Source organism: Phyllobates terribilis, unplaced genomic scaffold (genome assembly GCF_046119375.1).
Source record: "Phyllobates terribilis strain yellow unplaced genomic scaffold, ASM4611937v1 Scaffold_4__5_contigs__length_816908805, whole genome shotgun sequence".
NCBI lineage: Eukaryota > Metazoa > Chordata > Amphibia > Anura > Dendrobatidae > Phyllobates > Phyllobates terribilis.
The window spans coordinates 602,924,919-602,942,253 of NW_027362764.1; the positions used below are offsets into that span (position 1 = coordinate 602,924,919).

At 45.4% G+C, this 17,335-nt stretch overlaps 1 protein-coding gene across 2 annotated transcripts in view; it reads left to right on the forward strand.

The window, feature by feature from the left end:
- The window catches only part of ASXL3 (ASXL transcriptional regulator 3), a 158,465-nt gene that overhangs the window by 113,403 nt on the left and 27,727 nt on the right, over window positions 1-17,335 (forward strand). The gene's annotated exons all lie outside the window — the stretch shown is intronic.

The following is a 17,335-nucleotide window of genomic DNA, read 5'->3' on the forward strand; positions in this document are numbered from 1 at the left end:
GAAGAGCGAATATTTATTTCCCTTTAGCAGCGGGCACACGTGGTAGCTAAAGCGTGTGCCTGCTCCTCCGCTGCCACAACCTCCCACCCCACTATCCACCAACAGAATTTCTATATACTTGAGTATATACCCGAGTATAAGCCGAGGGGGGCTTTTTCAGCACAAAAAATGTGCTGAAAAACTCGGCTTATACTTCAGTATATACGGTAGTTACTCAGCCTTGTAGATTATATCTCTATACAAACTGTAAAATAGTGTTGAATGTAAAGGTACACATGCACTTTCAGCTTGTATAGCTTCTTGTATATGGACAATGAGCGGATGTTTTTCCTGCTGTTATGTTATTATGTGGTGAGATTTCTCTGCTGAAGTATAAATGGATCTTGGCGTTTAATTTGTGTGTGAGGGAATTTATCATGAAAAGACATTGTAATATCCAGCCGGAACGCTGATCTTTTTGGTTAATAAACAGTGTTCCCTTGATGATATGTTCTGGAGCTACAATCAGTGTTTCTTCTGTAGAATTACTAAGTGTTTGTGGTTGCTTGGACTACTTTTACTTGATAGAAAAGATTGGACTAAAATAAGGACATTGTCTGTAAAACTCCTGAACCCAGTCTCCAATGTTATAATATATCATGAAATACTTTTGTTACTTGTTTAATAAAAAATTATATTTATGTATATGTGTGTGTGTATATATATAATATATATATATATATATATATATATATATATATACATTCACACTGAAGGCATCAAAACCATGAATTAACACATGTGAAATTATATACTTAACAAAAAAGTGTGAAACAACTGAAAATATGTCTTATATTCTAGGTTCTTCAAAGTAGCCACCTTTTGCTTTGATGACTGCTTTGCACACTCTTGGCATTCTCTTGATGAGCTTCAAGAGGTAGTCACCGGAAATGGTTTTCACTTCACAGGTGTGCCCTGTCAGGTTTAATAAGTGGGATTTCTTGCCTTATAAATGGGGTTGGGACCATCAGTTTTGTTGTGCAGAATAGTCCTACTGAACAGACTGTTAGCTGCTTTTTTCTTGCCATAACACAAATTCTAAGTAAAGAAAAACGAGTGGCCATCATTACTTTAAGAAATGAAGGTCAGTCAGTCCGAAAAAATTGGGAAAACTTTGTTCCCAAGTGCAGTTGCAGAAACCATCAAGCGCTACAAAGAAACTGGCTCACATGAGGACTTCCCCAGGAAAGCAAGACCAAGAGTCACCTCTGCTTCTGAGGATAAGTTTATCCGAGTCACCAGCCTCAGAAATCGCAGGTTAACAGCAGCTCAGATTAGAGACCAGGTTAATGCCACACAGAGTTCTAGCATCCGACACATCTCTTCAACAACTGTTAAGAGGAGACTTTGTGCAGCAGGCCTTCATGGTAAAATAGGTGCTAGGAAACCACTGCTAAGGACAGGCAACAAGCAGAAGAGACTTGTTTGGGCTAAAGAACACAAGGAATGGACATTAGACCAGTGGAAATCTGTGCTTTGGTCTGATGAGTCCAAATTTGAGATCGTTGGTTCCAACCACCGTGTCTTTGTGCGACGCAGAAAAGGTGAACGGATGGACTCTACATGCCTGGTTCCCACCTTGAAGCAAGGAGGAGGTGTGATGGTGTGGGGGTGCTTTGCTGGTGACACTGTTGGGATTTATTCAAAATTGAAGGCATACTGAACCAGCATGGCTACCACAGCATCTTGCAGCGGCATGCTATTCCATCCGGTTTGTGTTTAGTTGGACCATCATTTATTTTTCAACAGGACAATGACCCCAAACACACCTCCAGGCTGTGTAAGGTCTATTTGACCAAGAAGGAGAGTGATGGGATGCTACGCCAGATGACCTGGCCTCCACAGTCACCAGACCTGAACCCAATCGAGATGGTTTGGGGTGAGCTGGACCGCAGAGTGAAGGCAAAAGGGCCAACAAGTGCTAAGCATCTCTGGGAACTCCTTCATGATTGTTGGAAGACCATTTCCGGTGACTACCATTTGAAGCTCATCAAGAGAATGCCAAGAGTGTGCAAAGCAGTCAAAGTAGCCAACTTTGATGACGAACCTAGAATATAAGACATAATTTTAGTTGTTTCACACTTTTTTTGTTAAGTATATAATTCCACATGTGTTAATTCATAGTTTTGATGCCTTCAGTGTGAATGTACAATTTTCATAGTCATGAAAATACAGAAATTTCTTTAAATGAGAACGTGTGTCCAAACTTTTGGTCTGTACTGTATGTGTATATATACTGTATATTTATATATGTGTGTGTATGTATGTGTGTATATATATATATATATATATATATATATATATATATATATATATATATATATATATATATATATATATATATATATATATATATATATATATATATATATATCACATTAATGAGTGTGTTTCTGTGTTTGCGTGTATACGCATGTATCTATAAATATGTGTGTGTGTGTATTGTAAGGCAGCGCTAGTCATCATACTGGGGGATACTCGCTGCACTGGGTCAATTACAGCACACATGCAATGTCTTTCCAGTATTTCACAGTGCAGCAGTTTATTATTTATCATAAACCGCTTATCACACATATAATGTCCATGAGCCTTTCCAGTAGCAGCTATGCCCACTTGGCTCCAGTTACAGCCTTCAGCAAAGTAACTATAACAATGTCCATATAACGTACCGCTTTTACCTTTTGCCGGGTCTTAACGGTTTCGTTCTGCCACTGCTGTGGCTTTTAGGCTTTCCAGGTGGGGGTCTCCAGCCCTCGTACCTTCGAAGGCTACTGGTATGTCTTCACACTTAACATCCAGCCTCTGCCTTTCAGGACTCTTGTCTTTCAAGCCTCTGCCCTCCAAGGCCACTGGCATTTCTTAATCTAAGGATCCAGCCTCGACCTCTCAGGCTTCACCAGGCTTCACACTAACGGTGTCCCACACGGGAACAGGCCTCACGCCTTACACACCCTGTCTCAAGACTACCAGGGTTTATATATCCTGTAGTACACACCCACAGGACCTGTGCTGATGTCCCAGTCATGTGATCAGACATTCTGTGTGCACAGGACCTGCGCTATGTCACAGTCATGTGACCAGTCACCTGAGGGGGAGGTACATGGTCGGCCCAGAACACCCCCTGTACCATTACAGTAATGCCAATCAAGCTGCTGCATTACATATCCCCCCCCTCTGTTCAAACTTGTGGGGTTGAACACATAGTATACACAATTACCTCATAACCCACAGTTCCCACCGAGACCATGTACTTGACAGTTGCGCTGTTCAGCGCCTGGAACATTAGTCAACGACATTAGCCCTTTCCTTAGGGACCTACCATCTGTCATTGTCACTGACTTCGTCAAGTCACATTTCTGGGTCGTAACTTTGTCAGACTTCCCCCGCTCCCGGCAGTCAATACAGTAGTGTGACTCACATGCCCTGGTATCTAAGGTCCTGTTAGACTCCATACTGTCCCGTACACTATTGGGTCGTTTGTATGGGCCTCTCAAATCTGAGTTACTGGAGGTCTCACTACCTCTAAACCCACGCCCACTACTCTCAGGACATCTTGAAAGGTCCCTAACTTCAGCTGTAGCTGTTCTGTTATTTAGGGGGCCCTTTCTCTGTCTGGTCTCACAATTTCTAGACGGCTGCCACTTTCTGCCACTCAGGCGATTCTGTCTTTCCACTTGCAGTCTAGCGAGATTCAACTGTTCTACCTCTCGCAGGTAGGTCACTCGGTACTCCATCAGCATGCGCACATATTCCAGACTTTCGTCTGCTCCTACAGCGGAGAATGACACCATGCTGTCTCCATCTGGTATCCAGTCCTGACGATCATGTGGACTGCTTACTCTCATCACACCAGACTTCTTTACCATCATCTGCATGGCTCGGCCATTTCTCCCAATGAGTTTTCTCACCAGAACATGAGGCACCTGGATGACCTCTTCCCGAAGACTGTGAGCTTTTCTCATAAGCTCCAGTTGTCTAACGGCTTGTTCCGTCTTCAACAGGAGAAACTGCTTCATGCGAATACATCGCCAGTGCATGCCACTTAGGATCGCCACCCTCTTCACTGTGACTTGGGTCGAGGACAGGACCACCAGCTGTTTAGCTTCTGAAGTCGAGTACACCTTACAGGCTCCCACGGTCTTCTTAAACTCTTCATGCACGGACTCACTGGTGCATTCTTCTCTCAAATCCTCGGGTACATCTATGAGGCACTTGTACCGAGAGGTTTCTGTCTCACCAGTGGTCTCCAAAAGATCATCTAGCTCGGGTTTCAGGGGCAACTGACTTTCAGCTTCTTCACCCTGTATGCTTCCCCTGAGCTGACTCACGGCTACAAACTCTAGAATTTTCGTCTTGACCACTTCCATTTCACATTTATCTTCGGTTAACACTCTCTTAGCTCTCCTCAGGTCCACCTTCTCATGGTATAAGGGAGTGAGTGCAACTTGTTTTTCCTTTTCCTTCTCCAAGGAGGCCTCTTTCACTGAGTGATACCTTGCCAGGCGACTTTTGAGCCCGAAAACTTCTTCCTCTAGCTCAGCTACTCGCCTCTCAGCAGCCCATCTCTGAAGCTCTTGCTGCTTCAGCTGCTCCTTTAACAGTAGAGTTCTCTCAGACCTCTCTGTCTCCAATGCACCCACTCGGCTCTCAACAGCCAGTCTCTGAAGCTTCTCTTGCTTCCAATGGGCTTGTAGCGACTCCTTGAGCTCCTTAATCTCGGCTCTTATTTCCACTGAACCACCCGAGCTCGTATTATTCGAGGAGGTATCTATTTCATACCTCCCATCTCCAGTGGCCAACTCCTGGCCCTGGTCTGTGGCTTCTCTGATAGACTCCAACTTTTTCCACTCAGCTTCCATCTTGCTGATTCTTTCCTTAAGGCACGTCTCTGCCCTCTGGAAATTATCACAGAACGTCTGCAGCTCCTTCACCTGAGCTTCCAGACCTAGGGTTTTTCTGCGGAGATCACCATTTTCATCACGGGTGTCCTGCAGAGTGGTCTCAGCCATGTGGCGCATGTGCTCTGCATCAGTTTTAGCATCCTCTAGTTTTTCCTTAACCTTGAGGAGATCCTCATAGTCTCTCTTGATTTGTTGCAGTTCCCTATTGAATTTTTCATGCCTCTTTTCTTCCTCACGATCGTGACCAGACACTTAATCTTTTATTGCCTCTTTCAGGGCGGATAGCTCCCGGTCTCGCTGGTACAGAGTCCACCAGCCGCTCCTTCCCCTGCATTAGAGGCTTTACTTGGTCCTGGCATTGCTGCAGCTCCCTCATGAGTTCACCATATTCCTTCTTGGAGTCACACAGCTCCCGGTTGAACTGTTCTCGCAGTCATTCTAGGCTTTGTTCACACCCAGAAACTTCATCCTGCAGCGCCTCTTTGAGGGCAGACAGCTCTAACTGTACCAGGGAGAAGCGATCTTTCACCTCGCATAACTCATCTTCACACTCCGCTTTGTCAATCTCTAATTGAAAAACCTCCTCCTTGATTTTGCGGCTGTCCTCTATTTCGTAGAACGCTTCCTTCCATTGGTTAACCTCCTCGTCGCTTCCCTCCAGGTCTCGCTGCCAGTTCCTCACAACCTGGTATATTTTCTGCCGTTCAGACTCCAGGCTCCGCTGGTCTGAGGACACGTTCTCCAGGTTTTCCCATAGTTGCTGCACGTCACTCTGATACTGCTGTTTGATAGGTTCCAGCTCTTGGTCATGACTGGCCACCTCCTCTTTCAGGGCTGTCAGACCCTCATCCTTCTGTCTCAGTATTGTACCGGAGGTTGCTACTGGCAACGTCATCTCCTCTTCTGCCTCTAAAGGAGGATCCACACTTGAAACAAAGGCACACAGTACTACATTTTCTTTATTTTCACTTTCAGCAACGACTACAGGAGCAACCTTTTTGTGGCCCTTGCGCCGTCGACGACGAGAGGGGGACTCTCTCCCCTCGTCTAGCTCCTCCTGACTGACCTCTCTTTCTACTTTCATAGTGTCACCGTCAGCTACGGGGTCTGTGTCACTCCCCATGGTTTTGTGGACTAACAGGTCACCTCCCACTTTGACGTCAACCCCTTCTACTGGAGCTACCCCGTTATCAACGGTCAAATCGTCATTTTTAGGCGGTACCAACCCACAACCAGTAACAAATTTTGGTTTTCTATACTCCACGCTCTTGTCAAAATCCGCCCCCTTTTGAGACTCTGCCCCATTTTGGACACCCACACCTGTAGGGGGATTTTTACAAAAAAAATCAGCAATAGTCTTAGGACTCAGTTCACAACATCTCTTACCACCTACCCGGGCACTCTGGGACAATACTGGCGGCCCCGGAGAGTTCACAGAATGGTCCACTGCTGCCACTCTATACGGTGCCCACAGCTCCGGTGGTTCCCTCACCATGTCCAGTAGAAGTCCCAAATACCTGCTCCGGTCCCAACCGCCAATTTAATCGCTCAATAGCTTCATTTACTTTTGCTGCTCCGTTCACAGCCATCGCGGTACACTATTCACACTAGACACTTCACCGCTTTCCCCGGAAAAATTTTCATGACCCCGCCGAGCCACAGCAAACCAGGTTTGAGTGCGAGGACAATTTTCGTAACCACGCCGAGTTACAGCAAACCAGGTTTGAGTGCGAGGACAATTTTCATATCCCCGCCGAGTTACAGCAAGATGCTTGTATCCACACTCGTCGTCCTGTGCCGTTGCCCCTAGCAACCGGCCTTAAGTTGCCCCTAGCAACCGGGCTGCAGTTGCTCGCATTCTCCAACCACATGTAAGGCAGCGCTAGTCATCATACTGGGGGATACTCGCTGCACTGGGTCAATTACAGCACACATGCAATGTCTTTCCGGTATTTCACAATGCAGCAGTTTATTATTTATCATAAACCGCTTATCACACATATAATGTCCACGAGCCTTTCCAGTGGCAGCTATGCCCACTTGGCTCCAGTTACAGCCTTCAGCAAAGTAACTTTAACCATGTCCATATAACGTACCGCTTTTACCGTTTGCCAGATCTTAACGGTTTCGTTCTGCCACTGCTGTGGCTTTTAGGCTTCCCAGGTGGGGGTCTCCAGCCCTCGTACCTTCGAAGGCTACTGGTATGTCTTCACACTTAACATCCAGCCTCTGCCTTTCAGGACTCTTGTGTTTCAAGCCTCTGCCCTCCAAGGCCACTGGCATTTCTTAATCTAAGGATCCAGCCTCGACCTTTCAGGCTTCACCAGGCTTCACACTAACGGTGTCCCACACGGGAACAGGCCTCACGCCTTACACACCCTGTCTCAAGACTACCAGGGTTTATATATCCTGTAGTACACACCCACAGGACCTGTGCTGATGTCCCAGTCATGTGATCAGACATTCTGTGTGCACAGGACCTGCGCTATGTCACAGTCATGTGACCAGTCACCTGAGGGGGAGGTACATGGTCGGCCCAGAACACCCCCTGTACCATTACAGTAATGCCAAGCAATCCGCTGCATCACAGTGTATGTATATGTGTGTGTATATATATATATATATATATATATATATATATTATATTTATTATATATGCAGCGGGTGAAATAAGTATAGAACACATCACCAATTTTCTAAGTAAATCTACAGTGGGTACGGAAAGTATTCAGACCCCTTTAAATTTTTCACTCTTAAATTCTAAAATGTTCATTTTTTTTTTCTCATTAAAGTACACTCTGCCCCCCATCTCGACTGAAAAAAACAGAAATGTAGAAATTTTTTAAAAAAGAAAAACTGAAATATCACATGGTCATAAGTATTCAGACCCTTTGCTCAGACACTCATATTTAAGTCACATGCTGTCCATTTCCTTGTGATCCTCCTTGAGATGGTTCTACTCCTTCATTGGAGTCCAGCTGTGTTTAATTAAACTGATAGGACTTGATTTGGAAAGGCACACACCTGTCTATATAAGACCTCACAGCTGACAATGCATGTCAGACCAAATGAGAATCATGAGCTCAAAGGAACTGCCCAAGGAGCTCAGAGACAGAATTGTGGCAGGGCACAGATCTGGCCAAGGTTACAAAAGAATTTCTGCATTACTCAAGGTTCCTAAGAGCACAGTGGCCTCCATAATCCTTAAATGGAAGAAGTTTTAGGACCACCAGAAGTCTTCCTAGACCTGGCTGTCTAGCCAAACTGAGCAATCGTGGGAGAAGAGCCTTGGTGAGAGAGGTAAAGAAGAACCCCAAGATCACTGTGGCTGAGCTCCAGGGATGCAGTAGGGAGATTGTGGAACTTTCTCCTAAGTCAACTATCACTGCAGCCCTCCACCAGTCGGGCCTTTATGGCAGAGTGGCCCGACGGAAGCCTCTCCTTAGTGCAAGACATATGAAAGCCCGCATAGTTTGCGCAAAAACACATGAAGGACTCCCAGACTATGAGAAATAAGATTCTCTGGTCTGATGAGACGAAGATAGAATTATTACCAAAAAGTTCTAAGCGGTATGTGTGAAGAAAACCAGGCACTGCTCATCACCTGCCCAATACAATCCCAACAGTGAAACATAGTGGTGGCGCAGCATCATGCTATGGGGTGTTTTTCAGCTGCAGGGACAGGACAACTGGTTGCAATTGAAGGAAATACGCATGCAGCCAAGTACAGCGATATCCTGGATGAAAACCTCTTCCAGAGTGCTCTGAACCTCAGACTTGGCCGAAGGTTCACCTTCCAACAAGACAATGACCCTAAGCACACAGCTAAAATAACAAAGGAGTGGCTTCAGAACAATTCTGTGACCATTCTTGACTGGCCCAGCCAGAGCCCTGACCTAAACCCAATTGAGCATCTCTGGAGAGATCTGAAAATGGCTGACCACCAACGTTCACCATCCAACCTGACGGAACTGGAGAGGATCTGCAAGGAAGAATGGCAGAGGATCCCCAAACCCAGGTGTGAAAAACTTGTTGCATTATTCCCAAGAAGACTCATTGCTGTACTAGCTCAAAAGGGTGCTTCTACTCAATACTGAGCAGAGGGTCTAAATACTTATGACCATGTGATATTTCAGTTTTTCTTTTTTAATAAATTTGCAAAAATTTCTACATTTTCTGTTTTTTTCAGTCAAGATGGGGTGCAGAGTGTACTTTAATGAGGAAAAAAATGAACTTTTTAGAATTTACCAAATGGCTGCAATGAAACAAAGAGTGAAAAATTTAAAGGGGTCTGAATACTCTCCGTACCCACTGTATTTCTAAAGGTGCTATTTACATGAAATTCTCACCAGATGTCAATCCATCCAATCCATACAGGCAATGAAATCAAACCATAGATGTCTATATATTAAGTTATGTGTAATAATGAGAAATAACACAGGGAAAAAGTATTGAACACGCTTACTGAAATGTATTTAATACTTTGTATAAAAGCCTTTGTTGGTGATGACAGCTTCAAGACGCCTTTTGCATAGAGAAACTAGTTTCATGCATTGCTCAAGTGAGATTTTGGCCCATTTTTCCACACAAACACTCTTCAAATCCTGAAGGTTTCGTGGACTCCTTCTATGAACTCTGAGTAGTGTTGAGCGATACCTTCCGATATCAGGAAATATCGGATTGGATCGGGCCGATACCCAAAAAGTATCGGATATCGCCGATTCCGATACCGGAAACCAATGCAAGTCAATGGGACACAAATATCGGAATGAAAATAAACCCTTTCTTTCCTTGTAGGTTAATTCTATATGAAGGAAAACAACTAACAATAATGTAGAATGTATTGGGGGAGGTGGTTGCCCAAATCGATGGGAACAGTGCTCACAGTGAAACATGAAAAGCCGGCAATTCAGCAGCGGCATACACCGGTACCCGACAATTTACAACAGAAAGAATAGAGCATCACACATAGATTAGATAGATAGAAACATGTCAGTCACATATATAAGAAGCACAGTGACAGTGTTGCTTACTGTACTTGTCATTTAGTGTAAAGAATTTATTAAAAAATATAATAGTGTTTTCATGCATTGTCTCTTTAAAAAAGCCGGCCGGCAATTCAGCATCTGTACCCGACAATTTATAACAGAAAGATAGAGCATCACACATAGATTAGATATATAGAAACATGTCAGTCACATATATAATAAGTACAGTGACAGTGTTGATTACTGTACTTGTCATTTAGTGTTAAAATAAAGGATTTATTAAAAAAAAAAATTGGCATGGGGTTCCCTGTAATTTTAGTCTCTAGCGGAGGTTAAGCAGACGGCTGGGGCAGATGTTTGAAGCCTGGGAAGGGGGTAATACCCACGGAGCTCCCCAGGCTACTAATATCAGCCCCCAGTTGAATACCTAGCCTTTACTAGCTATTAAAATGGGGGACCCCCCCCCCCCCCCAAAAAAAATGACGTGGGGTTCCCCCCTATTTTAATAGCTAGCAAAGGCTAGGCAGACAGCTGGGGGCCGGTATTAATAGCCCAGGAAGGGTGCCATGAATATTGGCCCCCTCCCAGGCTAGAAACACCAGCCGTCAGCCGCCCCAGAAATGGCGCATCCATAGGATGTGCCAATTCTGACACTTAGCCTCGCTCTTCCCACTGCCCTGTAGCGGTGGCAGTGGTGTAATAGGGTTGGGGTTGATGTCAGCTTATAATGCCAGCTGACATCAAGCCCAGGTTAGTAATGGAGAGGCGTCTATAAGACACCCCCATTACTAACCCCATAGTCAAAGTTACAAAAAAACACAAACACCCAGAATAAAGTCATTTAATTGAAATAAACACACAATTCTTTATTGTTCTAAATTAAACCATACTAATCATGCCCATTCCAGCTGAAGCCAACGATCTCCTGCAATAAGAGAAAAATAATAAAGCAACATCATCCTTACCTTTCCATGGTTCCCAGGACAGCTTCAGCTCTGCTACATCGAGATGACAGGCTGGACCGCAACAGAACGCTGCCATCCAGCCTGTCATCCCGCAGACACTGAGAAGCGCAGGCATGCTTGCGCTCCTCAGTGTCTGACTGTGACGGCATCCAGATGAGCCGACAATAAACTCAGCTCACCTCATGCACGTCACTGACAGCGTGGGAGAATTCTCCTGCGCATGCGGTGAAGGTGAGAGACTCGGCTCATCTGGATGCCGTCACAGCCTGACACTGAGGAGCGCAAGCATGCCTGCGCTTCTCAGTGTCCGCTTGATGACAGGCTGGATGGCAGCTTTCTGCTGCGGTCCAGCCTGTCATCTCGATGTAGCAGAGCTGAAGCTGTCCTGGGAACCATGGAAAGGTAAGGATGATGTTGCTTTATTATTTTTCTTTTATTGCAGGAGATCGTTGGCTTCAGCTGGAATGGGCATGATGAGTATGGTTTAATTTAGAACAATAAAGGATAGTGTGTTTATTTCAATTAAATGACTTTATTCTGGGTGTTGTGTTTTTTTTTAAATACTTTACTAGAAATTCATGGCGGTCAAGTCTGATATTGGCGTGACCCCATGAATTTCGGGCTTAGGGCCAGCTGATAATGCCAAGCTGGCCCTAACCCCTTTTTTACCCAGTGAGCCACCGCACCAGGGCCCTGGATGAGTTGGGTGCAGCGCCAGAAGATGGCGCTTCTATGAACGCGCCATTTTCTGGGGTGGCTGCGGACTGCAATTTGCAGCGGGGGGGGGGGCCCAGAAAGCTTGGGCCTCCCTGCGCTGCGGATTCCAGCCCCCAGCTGCCTAGTTGTACCTGGCTGGACACAAAAATAGGGCGAAGCCCCACGTATTTTTTTTTTTTTTTTAAATGATTTCATGAATTTCCTGAAATGATTAAAAAAAAATTGACGTGGGGCTTCGCACTATATTTGTGTCCAGCCAAGTACAGCAGGCAGGAACAGTCTGCCCCCAACCACCAGCTGCCTATTTGTACCTGGTTGGACACAACAATATAGGGAAGCCCTTTTTTTCTTAATTATTTCATGAATTTCATGAAATAATTTAAAAAAAAAAAATACGTGGGGCTTCTCCCTATTTTTGTGTCCAGCCAGATACAACTAGGCAGCTGGGGCTGGAATCTGCAGCGCAGGGAGGCCCAAGCTTTCTGGGGCCCCCCCCCGCTGCAAATTGCAGTCCGCAGCCACCCCAGAAAATGGCGCGTTCATAGAAGCTCCCTCTTCTGGCGCTGTACCCAACTCATCCAGGGTCCTGGTGCGGTGGCTCACTGGGTAATAAAGGGGTTAGGGCCAGCTTGGTATTATCAGCTGGCCCTAAGCCTGAAATTCATGGGGTCACGCCAATATTAGACATGACCGCCATGAATTTCTAGTAAAGTATTTAAAAAAAAACACAACACCCAGAATAAAGTCCTTTAATTGAAATAAACACACAATTCTTTGTTGTAAATTAAACCATACTTACCATCACGCCCATTCCAGCTGAAGCCAATGATCTCCTGCAATAAAAGAAAAATAATAAAAAACCAACATCATCCTTACCTTTCCATGGTTCCCAGGACAGCTCCAGCTCTGCTACATCGAGATGACAGGCTGGATCGCAGCAGAAAGCTGCCATCCAGCCTGTCATCCCGCGGACACTGAGAAGCGCAGGCATGCTTGCGCTCCTCAGTGTCAGGCTGTGACGGCATCCAGATAAGCCGAGTCTCTCACGCTCACCGCATGCGCAGGAAAATTCTCCCACGCTGTCAGTGACGTGCATGAGGTGAGCTGAGTTCATTGTCGGCTCATCTGGATGGCGTCACAGCCCGACACTGAGGAGCGCAAGCATGCCTGCGCTTCTCAGTGTCTGCGGGATGACAGGCTGGATGGCAGCTTTCTGCTGCGATCCAGCCTGTCATCTCGATGTAGCAGAGCTGAAGCTGTCCTGGGAACCATGGAAAGGTAAGGATGATGTTGCTTTATTATTTTACTTTTATTGCAGGAGATCGTTGGCTTCAGCTGAATGGGCGTGATGGTAAGTATGGTTTAATTTAGAACAATAAAGAATTGTGTGTTTATTTCAATTAAAGGACTTTATTCTGGGTGTTATGTTTATTTTTAAATACTTTACTTGAAATTCATGGCGGTCATGTCTAATATTGGCGTGACCCCATGAAATTCGGGCTTAGGGCCAGCGGATAATACAAAGCTGACCCTAACCCCTTTATTACCCAGTGAGCCACCGCACCAGGGCCCTGGATGAGTTGGATACAGCGCCAGAAGATGGCGCTTCTATGAACGCGCCATTTTCTGGGGTGGCTGCGGACTGCAGTTCGCAGCAGGGGGGGCCCACAAAGCTTGAGACACCCTGCGCTGTGGATTCCAGCCGCCAGCTGCTTAGTTGTACCTGGCTGGACACAAAAATAGGGCGAAGCCCCTCGTATTTTTTTTTTTTTTTTTTTTTTTTTTTTTTACTTATTTCATGAAATTCATGAAATAATAATAATAAAAAGGGCTTCCCTATATTGTTGTGTCCGGCCAGGTACAATTAGGCAGCTGGAAGTTGGGGGCAGCCCGTTCCTGGATGCTGTACCTGGCTGGCATACAAAAATATGGCAAAGCCCACGTCAAAATTTTTGGGAAAAATTAATTAAAAAATAAATAATAATTTAGGGACTGCATCTTTATTAACCCCTCAAGTGTCATTTAGTGTTAAAATAAAGGATTTATTAAAAAAAAAAAAAATTGGCGTGGGATCCCCCATAATTTTAGTCTCTAGCGGAGGTTAAGCAGATGGCTGGGGCAGATGTTTGAAGCCTGGGAAGGGGGTAATACCCACGGAGCTTCCCAGGCTACCAGTATCAGCCCCCAGCTGAATACCTAGCCTTTACTAGCTATTAAAATGGGGGACCCCCCAAAAAAATGATGTGGGGTCCCCCCTATTTTAATAGCTAGCAAAGGCTAGGCAGACAGCTGGCGGCTGATATTAATAGCCCAGGAAGGGTGCCATGAATATTGGCCCCCTCCCAGGCTAGAAACACCAGCCGTCAGCCGCCCCAGAAATGGCGCATCCATAGGATGTGCCAATTCTGGCACTTATCCTCGCTCTTCCACACTGCCCTGGTGCGGTGGCAGGGGGTAATAGGGCTGGGGTTCATGTCAGCGCCAGCTGCCATGAAGCCCAGGTTAGTAATGATGGGCGTCTATAAGACACCCCCATTACTAACCTACAAAGTGTTAAAAAGAAAAACACACACTACACCCAGAAAAAAAATAATTTATTTGAAATAAAACACACCATTTTATTTAATTCTTAGTTTACTAAAAAAAAATAGTTACCTGTCCACGTTCCTGCGCTGATCTCCCATGCACAGCTGTCACATCTGGAGATGGTGACAGCTGTCATTGCTGCTGTAAGCTCACACTGCCGGGAACACGTCCGCTCCCGGCAGCGTGAGCCCCTGACTGAGGTCACCGGAGTGCATTCAGTCAGCGCAGCTCCGGAGACCTCCTTTACGGCACTGCTGTACCGTGGGAATTTCTTACGGTCAGCGGGGCCGTAAAGGAGCTAACCGGCGCAGCGCTCCCTGAACTCCGGCGAACCCGCTTATGTAATGACGGGGCTGCTTTACGGCCCCGTCATTGTAGCGGCGGCAGCGGTTCAGAGCGGTCACATTCTATGTGGCTGCTCTAAACTGGAGATCATCGTGGGACACTCGTGGACTACTACGGAGGGGTAAGGATAAGGTTGTGGTTTATTATTTTAGATTTTATTACAGGAGATCGATTGCTTCGGGGAATTAGGTGTCTAGGTGAATATAGGTGTATTTTTTTATTTTTTACTTTATTTTAGGTGGCGATCGGCGGGGACAGGTAATGTAATAAACTAATTTATTTTAGGTAACCACTGGCCACCAATGACATGTATTTAAAATTTATTGGGGACCAAAAACAAATATATATTGGGGCCTAAAAGAATAAAAGATGTGTATAGGGGCAAAATAACATATGGGGCAGTTTAAATAGCAGGATCGGGCTGATGGGAACTACTGCTCCCATCGAGCTGATCCTGCTGGCACGAGTGGACGGGGGACAGACATAGGCCGATGGGAGTAGTAGTGTCACATCGGCCTATGTCTGCCTGCACGCGCACACCCGCAGACATCGCACAGACACCGCGCACACCCGCAGACATCGCACAGACACCGCGCACACCCACAGACACCGCACACACCCGCATACATCGCACAGACACCGCGCACACACTAATCATGACGGGCTGATGGTCTGGGAGGTGAGGCTGACCTGTGCTGCCGTGGGAAAGTTCATGTGAGTTCATGCAGTCAAGCATGAACTCACATGAACCCTCTGAGGGCACCGCGGCTACCTCAAAAGAACAGCTGATCGGCATCAGCGGATACCTCAGCTGTTCATTTGAAATAACCGGCGGGAAAGCGCAGCACAGAACGGGAAAGCCGGCGGTGAAGTCTTTTCACTGCCGGCTTCCCCGCCCGGGTCCTTCGCTCCCCGCTCCTTGGTGCTGTGCTCCCCGATCGGTCCTAACTTACGATCAGGATGGGGGGAGTGGAGGATCGGGGTGGGAGGCTGCGGGGAAGCAGTATGGGGCTGTGTGATTGTTTATAAGCCGGCGGCTTTTTACCGCCCGCCGGCTTTTAAACAATCAGGAGAATTCTCCCACGCTGGGATGGCATTCTGATGACAGGCTGGATCGCAGCTGAGCGCTGCCATCCAGCTTGTCATCCTTCAGAGACACTGCAGAGCGCAGGCATTATGGGAACTTCCGATTCCGGTATTCGATATTCTAAAAGTATCGGAATTAAGTATCGGAATTCCGATACCGCGAATATCGGCCGATACCCGATATTTCAGTATCGGAATACTCAACACTAACTGAGCTTTAGTTCCTTCCATATACTTTCTCTTGGATTCAGGTCAGGTGATTGGCTGGGCCATTCTAGCAGTTGTATTTTCTTTCTCTGGAACCAATTGAGCGTTTTCTTGACTGTTTGTTTGGGTATTGTTGAAATATCCACCCTAGTTTCATCTTCATCATCCTGGTAGATGGCAGCAGATTTTTATCAAGAATATCTCCGTAAGTTTGTCCATGCAATCTTCCTTTAGATATATGAAGTTTGACAGTGCCGTATGCTGAGAAGCAGCCTCACACCATGATGTTCCCTCCTTCAAACTTCAGTGTTCGTATGGTGTTTTTGGGGTGATATGCAGTGGCTTTCGGCCTCCAAACATAGTATGTGTTATGGCATTCAGAGAGTTCAATTTTGGTCTCATCTGACCAGACTATATTTTCCCAGTATTTCACAGCCTTGTCTAAATGTTGCTGAGCTAACTTTAAACGTACTTGAACATGCTTTTTGTTCAGCAATGGAGTCTTGCGTGGCGAGCGTGCATACAGGCCATGGAGGTTGCGTGCATTACTTATAGTTTTCTTTGAAACAATTGTACCTGCTAATTTTTCTGTAGCTCTACACAGGTGGTCCTTGGGTCTTGGACAACTCTTCTGATTATTTTCACTCTGCTATCTGAAATCTCTCAGGGAGCACCTGGTTGTGGCCAGTTTATAATGAAATTATGTTTTTGCACTTCCAGATTATGGCTTCAACAGTGCTCACTGGAACCTTCAGTAGTTTGGAAATTCTTCTGTGACCAATGCAAACAGTACATTTTGCAACAATAATGTTGCGAAGGTCTTGAGACAGCTCGCTGGTTTTACCCATCATGAGACATTTCTTGTGTGGCACCTTGGTAATGAGACACCTTGTTATAGGCCATCAGTTGAACCAGCTGATATTATTTTTCATTAAGTGGCAGGATTGCTTTCTAATTGATAGATTTCAGCTAGTGTCATGAATTTCCATGGCTTTTTCAGCTAGTGTCATGAATTTCCATGGCTTTTTGCACCTCTCTTTCTTCATGTGTTCAATACTTTTATCTGTGTGCCATTTCTCATTATTACACACAGCTTAATTTATGGACATCTATGGTTTGATTTTTTCGCCTGTGTGGATTGGATGGTTGTTACCAACATCTGGTGAGAATTTCATGTCAATAGCTCCTATATATCCTATATTTACTTATAAAATTGGTTGACTTATTTCACCGTGTGTGTGTGTGTGTGTGTGTGTGTGTGTGTGTGTGTGTGTGTGTGTATTTATACACATGTATACACGTGGGTTTGAGTGTGTGTATGTGTATATATAAATTTGCTTGTGTATAATTTTTCTTATTGTTACATGAATAGTATACTGCCACCTCGCATTTCCTTCATACTGCTTATGTAAAATAAGCAACAACAAAAAAAATACCCCTCCAAAATGTTTAGTATCATCCATGTCTTGTTGTTACTAGCTTATCTTTTTTTCTTACTTCT